This window comes from Micropterus salmoides, unplaced genomic scaffold (genome assembly GCF_014851395.1).
Source record: "Micropterus salmoides isolate LMB-PRFRI ecotype aquatic unplaced genomic scaffold, ASM1485139v1 Ms_hic_scaffold_2, whole genome shotgun sequence".
NCBI classification, from domain to species: domain Eukaryota; kingdom Metazoa; phylum Chordata; class Actinopteri; order Centrarchiformes; family Centrarchidae; genus Micropterus; species Micropterus salmoides.
Window position 1 is genome coordinate 50,300,892 of NW_024041150.1, and position 19,194 is coordinate 50,320,085.

Sequence of the window (19,194 nt, forward strand, 5' to 3'; positions counted from 1 at the left end):
TTAGTGCAGTGAACTCATTGTCATGTTCAAGAAACCAATTTGAAATGATTCGAGCTTTGTATCATGGTGCATTATCCTGCTGGAAGTAGCCATCAGAGGATGGGTACATGGTGGCCATAAAGGGATGGACATGGTCAGAAACAATGCTCAGGTAGGCCGTGGCATTTAAACGATGCCCAATTGGCACTAAGGGGCCTAAAGTGTGCCAAGAAAACATCCCCCACACCATTACACCACCACCACCAGCCTGCTCAGTGGTAACAAGGCATGATGGATCCATGTTCTCATTCTGTTTACGCCAAATTCTGACTCTACCATCTGAATGTCTCAACAGAAATCGAGACTCATCAGACCAGGAAACATTTTTCCAGTTTTCAACTGTCCAATTTTGGTGAGCTCTTGCAAATTGTAGCTTCTTTTTCCTATTTGTAGTGGAGATGAGTGGTACCCGGTGGGGTCTTCTGCTGTTGTAGCCCATCCGCCTCAAGGTTGTGCGTGTTGTAGCTTCACAAATGCTTTTCTGCATACCTCGGTTGTAACGAGTGGTTATTTCAGTCAAAGTTGCTCTTCTATCAGCTTGAATCAGTCGGCCCATTCTCCTCTGACCTCTAGCATCAACAAGGCATTTTCGCCCACAGGACTGCCGCATACTGGATGTTTTTCCCTTTTTCACACCATTCTTTGTAAACCCTAGAAATGGTTGTGCGTGAAAATCCCAGTAACTGAGCAGATTGTGAAATACTCAGACCGGCCCGTCTGGCACCAACAACCATGCCACGCTCAAAATTGCTTAAATCACCTTTCTTTTCCATTCTGACATTCAGTTCGGAGTTCAGGAGATTGTCTTGACCAGGACCACACCCCTAAATGCATTGAAGCAACTGCCATGTGATTAGTTGATTAGATAATTGCATTAATAAAGAAATTGAACAGGTGTTCCTAATAATCCTTGAGGTGAGTGTATTAAGAGCCTCCTGCTGCCTCCTCCTCATGTCCTGACAGCTGTGTTGTTATATTGAGAGCTTCTCTACAAACTGAGGAATAGACGACAGTAACTTTACATTCAGCCTGCATGTTATTGTGATCATATATTTATTAATTTAGCTGACACCGTTATCCAACTTATAATTGCTATATATTGGAGCAACTCGGGGTCAAGTGTCTTGCTCTCTCACACATTGGTGGACGTGTCACAGTGGGAGTTGAACCGGAGTTGAACCCACCCCCCCTGGTGACTTATTAGTCTGCCCCCCCAAAATCCTGTTGTTGCACTCTAGCTATGAAGCTAAGATGCCACCCACCCTTACCTATCTGCTGGAAGGAGGGTCCTGGAAGAAGTGGGTCAGCCCCAAGAAAATGTGAGAAATACTCATCACAATTTTCCAGAGCACAAAGTGACCTCTTCAGTCGCTCGTTGTACTATCGAGGTAGCTCCTGTTCACTGTGCCCCGGCAGCTCCTAAGCACGAGTCGACAAAGATCAAGGAGGAGATTTACATCCTGACACCAGAGAGCGTCTGTGAACAGATACAGAGGTTTCCATCTCCACCTGAATACAACCACCTGTTATCATGTGACCGTGCTGCGCTAGAGTCGTGTGATGACAACTGAGAAAGTTCAGTTTGCTTAACTCATTAAGACGAGATGCAACGTGTGCGTGCTTTTTCCCTCTGAGATCGGCTGCAAGGTTTGTGCTTCTACCTTTGAAGGCCAGATGCAACATGTGGCCGTTTTTAGTAGATGTCCCTGTTTCAAGACACATGACTTATGAGATCATTATACGCTGAAATACAAGTGGGGGAAGTGAAATGTATTATGGGATTTGTATTTTTTATATGTTTTTGGCCTTTGTGTGGACCGCAAGTTTCCAAAGCTGTGCTTCAGACAGTTATAATGGCTGGTGAGCTGAGCGAATGCATAACAAAGCATGAGCGAAACTCCATCCAGCAGCAAGTAGACAACTGTTGGTGAAAGAAATGAAAACCTGCATTGGGCTGTGTCACTGTGGGCATCTTCAGCTGCAAGTGGGGAAAAAAGTAGATTTTTCAGACAAATTTACCCCCAATAAGAGACAGATTTTCAATGGTCTGGAGGTAATAATAATTACAATAATAACAATTTTCTTTGTTTTTTCATTTGAGTAAACACAAAGACAATAATTTCCAATAGAAGCAAAAGGTGGACGCTCTCAAATGTTTATATAAAATCTAAAAATATTAGGTTTAGGTTTTAGAAAGCTTTTCTGGAGAGCACCATAGGTCTTAATGGGTTACAAAGGCCATGGGATGTGGTCAAAAGCTCTAATAAAGAGTTAGTATGTGAGGCTTGAGTTTAGACTCATTCATTACAGATGTGTTCCCCAAGGTCAAAATGAAGCTACAAGCTTGATGAAATATTGTTTCTATGAGCTTCATACATATTTTATTCTTGTTGTGTTTTAGTAAAATAAAAAATCCACAAAGGATGAAAATGTGTGGATTTTTATTTATTCTTTTTTTATCGTTTTATTTTCCTTTTTTGTGTCGATACATATCATTGATACAGTTCCTGTTTTTGTTTAGTATAGTACACATGTTCAGTTTTATATCTTAGAGCATTTGTTAGATGTGTCCAGTTGTGCTTTTGGGGTTGTGGCTTTGTTGAGTCTTGTATCTCAGAAGAGGTGGAGGTCTCCAAGAGTTCTCATGTGGACTTTTTCTCTCAAATACTAATACCTATTATCTGTATCTTCTGAAGAGTCCACTCCTTAATTATACATTTGGTAAAATCTTGTGGGGCCCTCACTTTCCCATGGCTTGAAAGCATCATCAGTCTTGTTTGGAGGAAAATCTGGGTCTTAAACAGGTCATTTCTTGTTCCTTTGGTTACTTTACATTTTCTTCTCCAGATTTTAAATGTGTTAAATGTATATAGAGTAGTTGTGTATTTTGATCTGTCATTTCCTGTTGCTGAATGTGGTTTTGAATCTGTTTGTTCAGACTGAAAGCAAAGCCATTTCTAGTCAAAGCAAAGAGCCGCAGATTTGTTAAAGACGGCGCCAGTTGAGGTGAAGACATTACTGCTAAAAAGAAATTTTTCAGCTAAAATGAAAAATCAGCTTTATCTTTGATGGATGAACAGAGAGACAAGAAAAACTGGAGGAAAGAGACTAAAGATGTTTCTGCTGAGTTCTGAGATCAACGTCTGAAGGACTCGGTACGCTTCAAACTAACTAGATCACATGACGTCTGTTTATACCTGCTCCAAATGTCAACACTGAAGACAAAAAAACCCTAAAAACACAAAGTCCACATGTTTCTGAGGCCTGGACCAGGTCCACTGGAGGCCTCTGGGTTTAACTGCTGTAGTTTGATCCAGTGTCCAGTGAGGTGGAAGAGGCGCTGAATAAACGGGGACTACGAAAACACTACAGATGACATTTGTGTTCAGTGTGAACAAACCGTTGTTGTTGTAAAAGTCTGACTTAATCAAATATTATCGTGTCTTCATTATCTGACTCCATTTTAACAGCTTTTTGCTTTCTGTTCTGTCAGTAAATGTGTTGCTTTCTGTTTAACTTTGGGGTTGGTGCTGTAATAATCTGAGCAGGAGACTCGAGTCCTTTTCAATGTTCTCATTAAATTAGTCGACACAAAGAGAAGCTTTGACTCATCATTTCAAACTGGACGTTTAATGAACTGTTTCCTTTCAACAATATTTCTTGTGGATCTTCAGAAAATATGATAAATTCTGACAGGTCCAAAATGTAAACACAGCAGCTTCTAAATCATGGCGGTGTAGAAAGTTCTGATGTGGTTTAACTTGACTCTTAACTTCCTGTCAGTGGTTATGATTTACTACAGCTGCTGACTTTTCTGTGTCTGTATAAATAAAGTTTGTTTGACTGCACGCATTAGAATGAGCCACAAATATCACAATGGAAAACAGCTGCAGCTGTTATCAGCCACTGGGAGATTCACAGGAAACGCCCATTCAAGCCCCTTTCATTCAGCTGCAGGGTTTCACCATGAGATGGCGCTTCCTTCACAAAAACACACCAACCTATAGGTGCATTCGAGAGGACTGTGGCGGAGTTTTGCCGACTTGATGGTCTAACGTGAGCTGCAGGCGACTGCAGCTGCGGGGTATAAAAACGACTGGCGTGAGCTGAGAACAATGGCCGGTCTCGCGACATCTGCCTTTTTTGTTGCTGATGAAATTGATGATGAATAAAATGGGATATTAAACACATCTCAAAGCAGTAAGTAGACTCAGCCTACTGTAAAAACCTGTAGGCAACAATAGCTTAAGGCTTTTAATCAGTCTCTGTAGGATGATGTCGCTTTAGCCTCTAGAGTTTCTCCACATCACCACAGCAAACATAAAGCAGCCTATTGGCTAAAACTGTCTGTGGGATTTCCTACAGATGGGGATGTCATTTTCCAGAGAGCTGATTGGTCAGTTTTAATAGAGTTGATCTCTTATCCTGAACAGCTAACCTGTTCAGGATAAGTTTACCATGGAGATCTACCCCAGTAAGAAGTGAACCACCTTCGTGGTGCTGAAAACCCAGCGTTAACCCCGAAGTTACCTGGATAAGCTCAAATCCTGCTTCGTGGTACAGGACTCCAGACTCCGGAGAGGGTTGGGAAACACCGTTTTAGGAGTGTGGCAGGCGGATTTACTATAAGCAATTCTACCTAAATGACACATTAACATGAGTTTTGTTCACTAGTTAATGCACACGAGGCCTGTGGGGCTTAAGCCATACTTAAGTCAGGGTCAGGATTTGCACGGGCTGGTTCCCCCATAACTGTTTGCATTGGGTGCCACATACCTATTCGAAAGCCACACTTAGAAAACCCTATTGCTTATCTCAACTACGAGGAACATTCATTCAGTGAAGTTGACTGGCTTTTGTGACAGTCAGAGAAGGCTCTGTGTGGCAGCTGGCATGATGCCAGAGCTTTCCGCCCCCTGCGACCCTGTACGCAGGATAAGCGGTTGATGATGGATGGACGGATGGTCTAACATATTTACATTTTAATGGTACTGCTTCTCAGTCATGCTGCTGTGCCTCCACATGAAAGCTCATGGAAAGTGTGAGACTAGCAACCAGGCCAAGTCATGCAGGGGATCTCAGGGTAACAGTGATCTCCCGAGGTGTAGTCATATTGGCTTAGACTGACTAACCAAAATGCAAAATACTTAGAGAATGACAAAATGATAACACAGATATAAGATGTTTTATTTGGGCTGAACATTTTAAAGTAGTTCTATTCTTCTTTCTTGTCCTTTAGTAATTGGCTCATGGCTGTTTGGGTGGTGAAGATCTTATTTTCAAAGTTTCTTCTCCTTCAGTCTCCTCCACCTCTCCAGATCTGGGCGCGTTCTCCTCTCAGCGTGGGCCTCATAGGTCTCATAAAAGGAGGTGGCCTGACTGGCTGGTATTCTGCTGGCGACCCGGTCTGCAGAAGGTCTGGTAACTGGAGGCAGACCGCTGCTGGTATGAGCAGGTTGGGGTCTGTGGGTCAGGGGCTGGGCATTGATGGGAATGAAAACAGGAGGCAGAGTAGATCTTGGTAGAGTTATAGCATTTTGTTTTTATTGTCTAATAAACTGAATAAAAGGGGAACTTGGTTGGTTCTTGCAGAAGTTCTAATTTACTGTGGAACCTTGGCTACAAAGTCTTTATCTGGGAAACCATCCAAAGAAGTTACGTCACTAATCTTTGACCAAACAAATACTCTAAATATCTTTTCTAAAGCTTATTTAACATTGTCTACGCACCACTCCTTAGCTTTTGGGCAGTATCTTTGGACACAGTGTCACTGTGCCTTTCTCAACTGTGACTGATTTGCATTTATTGACCCAAAATATCTCTCTGTAGCGTTGTTTGTCACAACGTGGCGACCTCCATAGAAGGGGTGCCCACTGTTATGTAGATCTAAATGTCTCATTCTAAGGTAATTCAATGTATAAGATCTCAGAAACATTAGACACTGAACCTTTAAGTGAACAAACAGCTTCACTGTGTGTCAGGATTTCCGTGTGTGTATGTGTATATGTGAACAGGTGGACGACTCAAATGCGGGACTCTGGAGCAGAGCAGGTTCAGTTCAGTGATTTATTAAAGAAAAGTGAGCCCACTTCCAAGCAGTGGCTAAGTCCAAATCAAATCCAAGGAAACAAGTTGAAATAATAACCCAGGCAGTGCTTGAACACAAAACAGTTGGACCACATCAAGGTGAAAAAAGAAACATGAAGCAAAACTAGACACAGACAGCAAACGCAAACTACTTCAGATTAAAACAGGAAGCAAGACAACAGACACATGGAGTGAACAGACAGAGCACACATAGACAAACATACCAAGAACAAACAACATCAGGGGTGGATGGAAGAACTAGAACACATGTGAAACCTAAACGGGAAACAGACTAGTTTCTAGATCTAACAACTGAGACACAGAACTATGGCACAGAACCAGGACTACACACTAAGGGGACTTTCACACCTGAAGGTCCGCACCAAGGTCCGAACCTAAGTTCATGTTTTGATACATACGGTTGTTTTGGGACTTTACATGACACACTTGCGTCCCGTCGTTGTCATCTATGTGGGCTGCGTCTCCCTATACTTGACATTGATTGGTTTATTAAATAGTTCAGCCGGTATCTTCGACAAGAATGAATGAATAAAAAATTAACATAGGCCTATTTGCCACCACTATGTTGTTGTTATTTTTATGGCCTTACTACCTGCAGCACCAACTATACTGAAGGCTAGTCGCAATTAAACATCCTTGTGCGAACGCTGAACTTCCTGTAAATGATCTGAAAGTCCGAACCATCCAAAAAATGCTTTCACACCAGAAACGAACCGAACCATTCAGTTCGATCCAGACCGAAACTACCTCTTGTCGTCTGTTTGGCCCGGACTGTTGTCCAGGGGAGGTTTCACACCCGTATTTTTGGTTCAGACCAAACTGAAAAGTCCAAAAATCCTGACCAAATGAGGTAGGTGCGAAAGCCCTCTAAGACAAAGAACTAAGACGAAGAACCAGTGCGCCAATTATGCCATGACAACTTTTTTCCCAGGTCATAAGGAAACCCAGTACAGTGCAAATGCGTGCTTCAGTGAACTAAAATCTTACAATGCTTACACTATCCTTGTTTGTTTAACTAATGTCTGTAGTCTTTCGATGATGATAAATCAAATTCATTACACAACAACTTGTATAGTCAGAGTTTACCAAGTGTGAATACTCAAACACAGACCCAAAAAATGCTTAACCAGAACCAAGGACACTCATAAACTGTCTGCATTATCATCTATAATTCCTAATTGTTATCATATCAAGTTGTAACTTGCTCTTTTTTTTTAGCAATTACTCCATTTCTCTTGACTGTGAATCTGCGTTCATTAAAGCAGTAGTCATACATTGTTGAGGAATTGGGAATTGTTGGGTCCAGATCTGCTCTATATGAAAAGTGAGATTACTTTTGTTATGAATAAAACTGACTGAAATGAAAATGAATACATTTGAAATAACACACCTGGATTTTAACATTTACCTAGCCTTGAATTCCAGAGTGAAAACAAATATCACGTTATTGTAAAAAGACTTAAAATGAAATAACAAACTCTATATTGATTAACCGGTGTGATGCACTGGATTTTAATGAGCCACTGCAAGTCATGCAGGCAGACAAGACGTTCAACTTACATCAAGGTAAGCTATGGTCCACTTTAGGGGTGTCTGAAATCGTATTTCAATATACTTGAAAATAAGGCATGAATATGGGAAATATCTGAACCATGCACAGGACTAAGAAACAGGACTAAGAACTAAGATAAGAAAACAGGGAATGAGACAATTTTTGAAGTTATTTGATCAAAGCAATTCTGACACAAGTTGATAAACTTTTTTAGTCAAGGCTATGAGACAGAATTGGTAATAAGTGAACTAAGCTGGACATGCAAAAAACCATGACACTTAATGTGTTTGGACTCTCTAAGCTGCCGAGATAAGCAGCAGATGTTTGTGAACAAACTGTCTGTTTCATCTGATTTCACCATTTAAACAGTAACCGTAATATAGCTACTCCTTTGTGGCCCGGGGAGAAAGTCCCAGACTCCCTTCAACAATCCTGCAGTTTAGTGACTTGTTGAGTTAGAGGACACTTTAGAAACTTTGTGAAACGCTGTCTACGACAAACTCTTAATGATTCTGCCTTCTTGTAAATTCAACATTAAATGTGACACATGAAGATCAAGGAGCCATGTTTCTAAACGGCCTTAGCGACAGTAACTAAGGGGGCGGGGCGCCGTCACAGCGAGAACGCGGAGGCTCCGCGGGATCCGGAAGTGCTCCGAGACCAGAATCCAGACTCAGTCCAGGACAACACGGTCCACCAGTCACAGACCTGCAGGACGATGGAGAACCAGAACCCGGACCGCAGGAGCCAAACAGCAGCCTCGTGCTCTGATAGCACCGATGTTCAGGTCAGTGTTCATGACTTCATCACGAGACTAAAGACACGAGGAAGAGTCTCGAGGGTCCGTGTATCATCCGTTCATTCTGTTGTTAGAGATCAGAGCCTGAAAACCCGCTCCAGGGTTTGTGTTGACGTGGTTTGATTTCCAAAGTGTCTCCGTGATTCCTGTTTTCATGTTGAAGAGAGGAAGCTGAAAGAAAAACTCACGAGCGTTTCTCTTTTCTTTGTGCTGTGAGTCTGCCGCGCGGCGCATGCGCGGTGCAGCCCGTGTTGTGTCGGGAGCGCGCAGCAGAAACAATGCTGGTGAAAAGTGAAACAGAGTCATTATATTGTTGTTTGGTGAGTTTATCACCGTGACAAACAGTCTGCCTGCGTTATTATTCTCTGAATGATCTGAGACACAATTTGCCTTTGCTGCACAGTCTCACCTGACGCCACAGTGCTCTCTCTACAATCCTCCCCCTTTCATGATTTATAAAAATTAGACATGTCTGTCAGTAAAATTCATGTTTAATATCAAAATAAAATTTGAATATGAGAGGAAAAGGTGTAATGATGCCTCTCGGAGGACAGAGTCGGACTGTGTGCTGTTTAACTGCCAGCATAACGCCAGGATAATGTCGGGTGGCAGGATGCAGGCTCGCCTTTCCTGATATAAGATGTGAAATTAGTTCCTTTTCAGACTTTAACTTGGATACTGATGCATTTATCATCCTAAAAATCCAAATAACATCAATTAGCATTAAAAAATTTGTAGTTTATATTAACATCCTCTGTGCATATATCACCATTTAGTTTTGGATTGTAAAACAGATGCTTTCTCACCCGGCACATCTTCACCACATATGGACTGTGTAAATGTCTGGAAATACAGACAGTGACAGCTAACGATGAGGATCGATGCCCGGTTCTAAAAGCACCCGGCTGCGCTCGTTACTGTACGTGCAATAAAACCTTTGCGTAAAAAGGCAATATTTTTATCAATACAGCTGCTCAACAAGCATCTAAATGTAGAAAACATTAATTTAATCTGCTCTCTGACTCAATCAGAGCTGCTGCCATGTTTTCATCAGACCATGTTTCAGTTAAAGACGTAACGTCAGGTTTATGATCTGTAATATAAAGTAAAAGGATTTGTTTGCCAGGGATCTTTCATTCAACGAAGCCAAATGTTTAGTGTCGGGCTCAGAGATTATTGTCTGCCGATCAGGAATAACAATTAGGTTTGATAATTGTGCAGCCTGTCACGTGGAAAGTGCTGATCTCACATGGAGTAGTGCTTTGTGAGCGACGACTGAAGGGTTGAAGTCAAGAGTGACGCACTGAATGAAAGAAGTTGGCATTTATCAAAACTTAATTTAAGTCGTTCAGTTCAGGTGTGTTTTATTATTATATATTACAGGTAGGGCTGGGCAATAAAACAATATAATTTTCCTCAATAACAATATAATGTTCAATATATCGTCAAAAAATATTTGGTTTAATTCATTTGAATCATGGACAAATTAGCACTTAATTCTACAAAAAAATATTTGTTTTGTGGAGAAAGAGGCCTGAAAAAAAGATTAAATAATCATATTTGTTGAAAACAGATTTTATCATAATAGTTTTGAATGTTCCACCTCAGATTTGTCAAGTGATTCACTGTTTGGCATCAAGTGTTTTTCACTTTCTGACCATAAAGAAAAGTTTAACCAAATAATTAACCATCTGGTTTCTTCAAGTTTCACTCAGGAACAAAAATCAGCTATTAAACTTGAAAGAAATAATGATTTAGAAATGTATCACCCAGCCCTTATTACAGAACAATCGCAGCTGCTTTCTTGATCTCGGTCCGAGTGCTGCAGGAGGTGTTCATTTTTATTTATTTTGCAACCAGACAGATGTAAAACTTTGGTGGGCTGGATGTGGCCAGTTGATGATCACCACTGTAGGGGATGCAGAGATGATTTTGTACATCATCTTACAACAAGGACTGACTGGAACACTTAAACCTTGTACTTGTTGTACTTTTGAGAAGCGAGGGCCACCAGTTTAATGATGGTCAAATTCCCGACTGTTATTGGTACCGTACACATTTTGATTACCGCGATAACCGGGTTTGATAATCTGACGGTAAATACTGTCCAGTAGCGACAGTCTCCCAGAAGCAGCTGTGCGTGCGCAGTGTGTGTTGGGGTCAATGACAACAACAAGACGTGCTGCTTAGATCTTTTACTGGTCGTTTATTGGTTTTTATAAGAGGGCTGAGGGAAGCTTGATCGAAGAAAATAACCTTATAGCAAATGCAGGGTGAGTTAATTTTTAGCTTTGCGTTATCTAACTAGCTAACATCTTGCAAACTGAAGCTCTCTGTGTTAGCTGCTCTTGTAAAAACTCCACACGTTGTTCTGCTGCTGTGTGCGCCCTCTGCACACGACAACACTAGGGCTGGCCCGAATGTCATTTTTTTCCAGCTTCGATGCTTCTGACTGTGTGTGAGAGAGAGAGGGAGAGAAAAAGAGAGAGCGCTTAGTTGCTTTAGTTATATGCAGGCTATATAAAAACAGCATGTTATTATTAACAAAAGGTTGTGTTTAACTTTTCTCGCAGCTAACCTAGTAAAGTGCAGGACTAAGAGGGAGGAGACTGGATAGAAGAGGAATATTTATTGCGGTGTTGAAGTGATTGGAAATTGAGCCGGGAATTTCAAAGGGAACGCCCCCGTTAAGTAGAATTTCCGAGTTGGGAAGTCGGGAGAACCGCACTGCTCCGACTTGGTGATCCAAGATGGCTGTCGGAGTATCAACAGTTAGTGAAAGCTGTAGTTTATACTGTTTATTAGTACTTCTGTGTTCTTGTGACTCATATGCATCTCAGATATTTGTACACAAAGTGCTCTCCAACTGCTGACTAGTTGTAAACAGCTGGCCGTGCGAGGTTTTCTGACTCGTTAACTGGAACGCCGTCAACTCGCAGGTCCAGGACAGATTAAGTGATTATATTAACCGGGCGTGGGTCCAGGGAGAGCAGACTGGATGAGCAGCGTTTCCGGTAGTGGAAAGTAACAACACGTTATGTAAAATTCGCCTACTAACTGTTCTTAAACTGCCATTGTCATCAGTCAGTTTAAAGTGCTCCCACAGAGCTGAGGGCTTCATTTTGTTTTCCTTTTGATGTCAATTGGAGCGTTAAGTGCTGCGCGCAGGAAAAAAACCCCAACATTCGTATCTCAAAATTAACTATCAAATGTGTACCCAACGATCGGATACTGGGGTCTAGCTCTAGATAACACCTTACGCAGTTGGCTTGGTTGTTGGGCACATTGCTGTTACTGTCACTGTCTTCTGAAGACTCACTTGTATTTGCGCAATTGTGTTTGGGACATTGTATTTATTTAAATAATATATAAGTAAAGTTTTTTTTTTACATGCCAGGTCTTCAGCAGGGTCCACCGGCTCTCTGTCGAGAGAGCCGAGCAACCGCTGACAGGACTTTATGGAAACGTATAATAATTAACTCAGCATCAAACTATATCGGTATAAACGGTATCTAATTTTAAATTCTATTGAAATTATGTCAGGATACCTCATAATACCTAATTACCGCCCAGCACTACTACCCCCTGTAGCTCAGCTATATATGCAGCACTTAAGTCCTCTCCCTTTATGCTGATGATACAAGGGGCAACTTTTTGAGCAATGTTGCTGGGCAATCTTGCTAGTGGCAAGTCCGACTATGTTTTGAATGGATAGGGGCGGGGCGGGTGGTGGAGTGGTTGGGGAAGGTGATTACGGTAGTAATCTCTAAAAGTTGCTCCGCGTATCATCAGCTTGAGGCTGGGGTGAGGGTTGGTAAACCTCCCTAAAGTCTTGACGCCTCTCCTCATATTCTGTGCTTTGACTGGGGAAATTATCTGAAATTCCAGTGTTAACATGTATGTTAAAGTTGGTTACATTTACCAGGTTTAGTAACCAAACCACCACATAAACTGCTGACAAAAAGGAGCATAAACAGGCATGCAAACTCCTCATTGTCAGCAAAATTTGCCGTTTTGAAACCAAAATAGGTCACCTACGCGATTTGTGCAGACCTAAGGAGAAAATATTAAGACAGCCTTTAGGCCTACCAGTTGTCTACCGAGTCCACTCTAGCATGAGCTTTGCAACTTTACAGCTGGCTCTGCCTAAACAATTGTCACTCCTAATGCCTCAAACTTACAGCCAATCAGAGAGACAGAGGAGGAGGGCAAGTCTGCGAGTTACACACCTGCTGCCATCCGACTACGTGCAAGTTGTGGTTCTTCGCGGGTCTATTTCAGTTAGCCGGCTATTTAAAAACGTTAAAATATTCTTTGCGTGGTTCATCAACGGTGATAAATTATCCGGAAGTCCCGCGAGGTGCGGATATCTCGGCACAACACCAGTGAAGCTGGGGCTCGGTCTCCTCAGCAAGTGTTCCTCCACTGCCACTGCACACTTGCACGCTACGCCTACACATGCGCACTGACGACCCAGGGTTAGGGTTACAATTTTGGATTTAGTCACGCACTTCAAAAACATTTATGTTTTATGCCTTTTTACATTTATTTGCAGCATTAAATGTTGAATGTATGATCCTTGTTTTGCTGTGAAGTAGAGACCTGCGCGGGACAGTTTTCTTGATCACGTTTCCGCTGATTTTGACCATTACTGCCCGCTCCCGCAACATGTGTTTTCACTCCCGCAGTATATTTTTTAACCGCCCGCCCCCGCGGTTGTCTTTGGTCCCGTGGGATCCCAATGCAGCTCTCTACTGCGAAGCTTCAACTGTGAGATTGACAGTCGAATCAGGCTCCGCCCATCGAAGTTTATTAGGCTAAATGTTTCAGGGGAAACTGAAATGATGCAACTCACATCAAAGACGACTTCAGCTCAGTTTCAGGCTTTCTATTCATTTCATATTCTGATATCCTTTAACACTACGCAATGCATTTTATTTGTCACATCACCTATTGTTTACTGCTCTTCATCATATTCATCCAAAGTTTTTATTTTTCATTCATATATATCGATCCGAACTCCATTCAGAAAACAAACCTTTTAGAAGTTGTTGTCCTGCTGTCTTGCTGACAGACAAAGCATGAATTGTATTCAATAAGGCTCCATCTTTTTTTTTAGCTCATATCAGCCAGCTGGGCTCTAGTTATCATAAATGTGCTTAAAAAGATCAAAATGTACTGATACAAACACTGAAAATATTTAACCATTTAAGTCTTATATTGAAACCACAAATAAAACTTAAATTTTTTGCATTCAGCCCATGGTGCTCAACACAAGATTACAATAATCAACTGTAGCAGCAGAGGTCAGTAATAATGTAATTATGCTTTGCAATGTTCGCTACATTTATATGAAATAACATTAAATAGCAAAACTTTATTACTACCTACTACTTTAGATTGTTACAAATACTTCGTATATCGTATTCGTTTTACAATCGCATCGTAGTCGTTGACCAAATAATCGAATCGTGAGACCAGTGAAGATGCATTACCCCTAATAAATACAGAGTGCTGGTTGTTGTTCGTGTGCAGGTGTTTCTTAAACAGATAACAGCTACAGAGAGAAAACCTGTTGCTCTGCAGTAATAACTGAGACTTTTAGTATCAACACAGAACATGTGTGCAGACGCAAAAAGGTCTCTACAGCTGTTAAAACTGACTAAAAGTTGTGATCAGCTGCCGCTGTCATCTGAAATGGAGGTCGCATCATGTGACACTTTGGAGGAAAGGACCTCTTATTTCTCAACAATATATTTATTTGTTCCTTCTCGACTGGCTTTGGTTCCTTGCGTCTCTCCATTAATCCCCGGTGGGCGGGACTAAAACACAAGGAAAACACGCAAGTGAGGGAAGCAATTAAGAGACTTGCGGAGCAGCCACTTTTTCACTGGAAGTCCAAAAAAAGGATTCACGGGTGTCTAGCTGCAGGTCACCAATGTGGAGTTGCTTCGGGTGCAGGCTCGGTTCTCTTGTTTGAAGCAGACTGCTTCAGTGAGCTACTTCCTGTTATGATGGCTTTTTTCATTCACCATGCACAAACAAACAGGGTTAGCCTGAGAGGTTTATAAACCGGCTTCCTGGAATAGACACAAGGTTAAGTTTGGGATTTTCCCATTTATTGTTTCTATTTGATAAATTGGGATAAAGTTTTTAGAGACTTCTCCAGTGTTGAGCGAGTGCGCTACAGTCGGCAGCAGGGAAACAGGGCTTCAACTTAATCCTTGAGGGCAATTGCTCCCCGCCCAAGTACGTCCGCTTAAGTGCTTATTTTTGCCACTGATTGGCTCAAATTGTTAGTAGGTTCCCCTGGTATACCCTAACCCTTTCTGTGTTACCAGAAACGGTCATTAATCAGATTCCTATAGACGTCTGCGCCACCCCAAGTCCCTCTGTGGACACATCCCTGCTGTTGGTTGTCACAGACGGTAATGCATTCGTCATACTTTAACATTGTGGGGTTTTGTTCCACATATATGCTCTAAATGTAATTTATGGTTCCAGATAGCTCGCTCCACCATGACACCTGTTTTTCTGTCTGTATGTCTGTTTTTTGCTATAGAAACAGAGAGGAAGTGAGAAATCCATACGTCACCGCTGTCAGCAGTGTGGCGAGTCCTTCACAAGATCTGGACATTTAAAGATTCATCAGAGACTTCACACTGGAGAGAAACCGTACAGCTGTGACCTGTGTGAGAAAACGTTCACTACATTAGGTGTCCTAAAACGGCACGTACGTGTTCACACTGGAGAGAAACCGTACAGCTGTGACCTGTGTGGGAAAGCGTTCACTACATTAGATGTACTAAAACGGCACGTACGTTTTCACACTGGAGAGAAACCGTACAGCTGTGAGCACTGTGGGAAAGCCTTCAATCAAAAAGGTCACCTAATAACCCATACACGCGTTCACAATGGAGAAAAACCGTACTGGTGTGAACAATGTGGGAAAATGTTTTCCCAGGGTAGTAACCTTAAAAGCCACCAACTTGTTCACACTGGAGAGAAACCGTACAGCTGTGACCAGTGTGGGAAAGCTTTCACTAGACTATGTTACCTAGAAGTCCACAGACATTGTCACACTGGGAGGAAACCATATAGCTGTGTCCAATGTGGGAAAACGTCTACTAGCAATCAGTTTCTCAAAAGACATGAATGCATTCAAACTGCATCAGTCTAAAACTGGTAGAGAGCAAAGTTAGCCGATTCCTCTCCACATTATCACGTGACTGTGATGGATTAGCGTCATGTGATGACGCTTGGAGAGTAACTACACTCCCAAATTCTGACTAAATGACAAAGCATTTAATATTTCTGTAACAACCAGTGTCCTAAAAACTGAAATATAATTGAACTATCATGTACAGTATGTCTACAGGACAGAGCTGCACACCAGTTTAGCTTGTATGTTCTCAACTATGCACTAAATCACATTAAGCCTGTGGCAAAGAACCTTGGTGTCTGGTTTGATAGTAATTTAAATTTCGAGCAGCACACCACAAAGCTTGTTCAATCATGTTTTTATCAACTTAGAAATATAGCAAAAATTCGATCTATGTTAACTTTTAAGGACACCGAGACCATTTTACACACCTTCGTCTCATCACGCCTGGATTATTGCAACAGCCTTTTCACCTGTTTAACCCAAAAATCTATTGATCGACTCCAGACTGTCCAGAACTCAGCTGCCAGGCTTTTAACCAGAACAAAGAAATATGACCACATTACTCCTATTTTAGCTTCATTACAACTGGCTCCCAGTATGTTTTAGAATTGACTTTAAAATTCTATTGATCACTTTTAAAGCTCTTCATGGCCTCTCGCCTTGTTATATTTCTGAACTTTTAGTCCCATACGCACCAGCACGTACCTTGAGATCTTCGGACAGAGGTCTGTTGTCTGTTCCAGAGTCTCGACTGAAAACTAAAGGGGACAGAGCGTTTGCTGTCAGGGCCCCGAGGCTCTGGAACAGCCTGCCCGAGGAAATCAGGTCGGCTGAGTCAGTGAACTCTTTTGAGTCCCTTCTTAAAACATACTTTTATAGGAGAGCCTTTCCCGATCTTATTTGACTTTATTTTATCCCTTTTATTTTATTGTATTTTACTAATTTTATATTAATTTTTCATGCTCTTATCTTGTTTTGTTTTTTTTGTATTATTCTTGACACTTGTTAAAGCACTTTGTAACTTGTTTTTGAAAAGTGCTCTACAAATAAGGATTATTATTATTATTATTATTATTATTATTATTATTATTCAAAACAGTGTTAAAATATCTTCTCGTCTTGTTCTCGTGACCAAAGTCTAATCGAGTTTACTTTGAGCTCAGGATCAGGAGGACGGCTGCTTTAATCCAGACAATTTCTCCGCATGAACCTGAATTGTGTGCGAGACCTTTTGGATGTAGAAGAACGCAGAACATTAATTAACATTCCTAGATCCTGACAGGTCCTGTTGCCGTATCGGGAGATTTAAATATGAACTTAATATTGCTGTGGCTCGTGTGTATCTTAATGGGTAGAGACTTCACCCTACGTCACCCATCCGGAAATTTACAAAACATATCTCCCAAAACTCCTCGCTAACAGCACAGCTCTCCGTTACTGCGTGCACAAGGTTTTCATGCGTTTCCCCAGGTTAGGGCTCAGTCTTTGGGTCCAGAGGCTGCACGTTTGGGTTCAGCCAAGAGATGAACTCTTTCAAACAATAAGAAACCTGGAAGACCAAACCTGAACAGGTGGGATGAGCCAGCCAAGACTAATTTAATTGTGCTTCTTATGCCGGCTCCGTGTGCACCTGTAAACCTGAGAGACGCTTTAAAATATGAAACATGGCGGTCTGAGGTTAACGCCAACCGATTTGTGGTGGAAATTGTACATTTCCTTGTGAAGAAATGAACAAATAAAGAAGTTACAACAAACATTTGTCTTTGTGATATTTATTAAGAGTAACAGAGTGATTCAGCTGAAGGGCAGAGCTCATACACCCGAGGGAGAGTCTGACAGATAAGACATTTAATGAGAGAAGCCTTTCTCAGTCTTAAACCACGGTGGAAACTCCTTTCTCACAGGAAAACATCACAAAAAACAATCTTACAGGTCCTTTTATCAAAACAGTGGTACCCTTAGTGGAAAATATAACACCACATTAGATTAGCAAAGTACACAAGGTAACGACATGTAGAGGATTAATAAAATCAGTTTGTTCCCCCTTCTGACCTGTGATCACTTTGAGCAGATAAAATCAGTTAATCAATGAATGCTCTCATCTTACTGTTTAAGCAGACGCATCATTAGACAAAAGAAATGAGCTTTGACCAACAACATGCTTCAGGACAGAGACATACACCTTTAGTGAATCTGTGTTTCTTTGAGTTGACTAGATTTGTCTTTGTTTTCAGTCTGAACAAAACCACATTCAGTAACAGAAAATAAAAACAGTGAATACAGATTCCTTGTTCCCCTGCAGCCGCACCATGGAGGCAGTAGAAACCATAAAGACACACCTGCTCCAAGACAACAACAGAACTAGCCTCAGCCCTGAACAGATAAGTAAATTACAGGACCTCTGTGTAAACACCACCTATTTCCAGTTCAACGGAGGATTCGATAGACAGAAGCACGGCTGTGCAGTGGGCTCACCGGTATCTCCTATTGTGGCGAACATCTACAAGATGTGGAGGGAAAAGCCCTCAACTCCTTCAGAGGAGCAGCACAGAGCCACTGGTACAGATATGTGGACGACACCTGGGTCAAAATTAAATTGCGGGGGATTTCGGACATGGCGGGTAACAGTCACTCCCACTTGGCGCTTTGGCGTGTCTTGTCAAACGACTGAAATAACAAACAAATTGCAATTTGAGTTTCCCCAACTGCTGAGAAAGACAAGGTAGATCTCCCCTGTATTGGCTGCTATGTAACTTTAGTTAAATTTGTAAAAAGTACTTGCATAGTGCCATCTGCTGGGATCCGATGACCAGGATTTCTGTTTTGTCTGAGTTCAGCTGGAGGAAATTATTTGACATCCATTTTTTAACTTCACAAAGGCAGTTGTTAAGTGAACTCAGGGTCATTCCAAGGTCTGTGGATCTGACGGGCAAGTATATTTGTGTGTCATCAGCATAAATATGAAAAGAAATGCCGTGTTTATGGATAATATGTCCAAGGGGAAGCAGATACAAGGAAAACAAAATGGGTCCTAAGACCGACCCCTGAGGCACACCATATTTAACTGGACAGAACGAGGAGACATAGTTGTTTACAGACACGCAAAACTTCCTATTTGACAGGTAGGATGAAAACCATTCTAGGGCAGTACCAGAGATCCCCACCCTCAGTCTGTCTAACATGATGTTGTGATCAATGGTGTCAAAAGCAGCGCTAAGGTCCAGGAGTACCAGGACTGAGCACATGCCTTCATCAACAGACATTAAAAGGTCATTGGTGACTTTAAGCAGGGCAGTCTCAGTGCTGTGGTACTTCCTGAAACCAGACTGAAACTTTTCAAATATTTTGTTATTTTCCAGTACAGTGAGCAACTGTTTGGACACAATTCTTTCTAGAATCTTTGCAATAAAAGGCAGTTTTGAAATTGGTCTAAAATTATGTGGGAGGGAGGGATCTAAACCAGGTTTCTTTAAAAGTGGGTTCACGCAAGCCGTCTTAAAATAATCAGTGACACAACCAGTAGATAGGGAG

General features: G+C 41.7%; 1 long non-coding RNA gene across 1 annotated transcript in view; it reads left to right on the forward strand.

Annotated features, from left to right (window-relative positions):
• Nucleotides 1-3,639, forward strand: part of LOC119912796 — an 18,954-nt gene extending 15,315 nt beyond the window's left edge. Inside the window, exon 2 of the long non-coding RNA XR_005446249.1 lies at nt 2,844-3,639. This is a non-coding gene — a long non-coding RNA (uncharacterized LOC119912796). The remainder of the gene's footprint in view (nt 1-2,843) is intronic.
• The last annotated feature ends 15,555 nt before the right edge of the window (nt 3,640-19,194 follow it).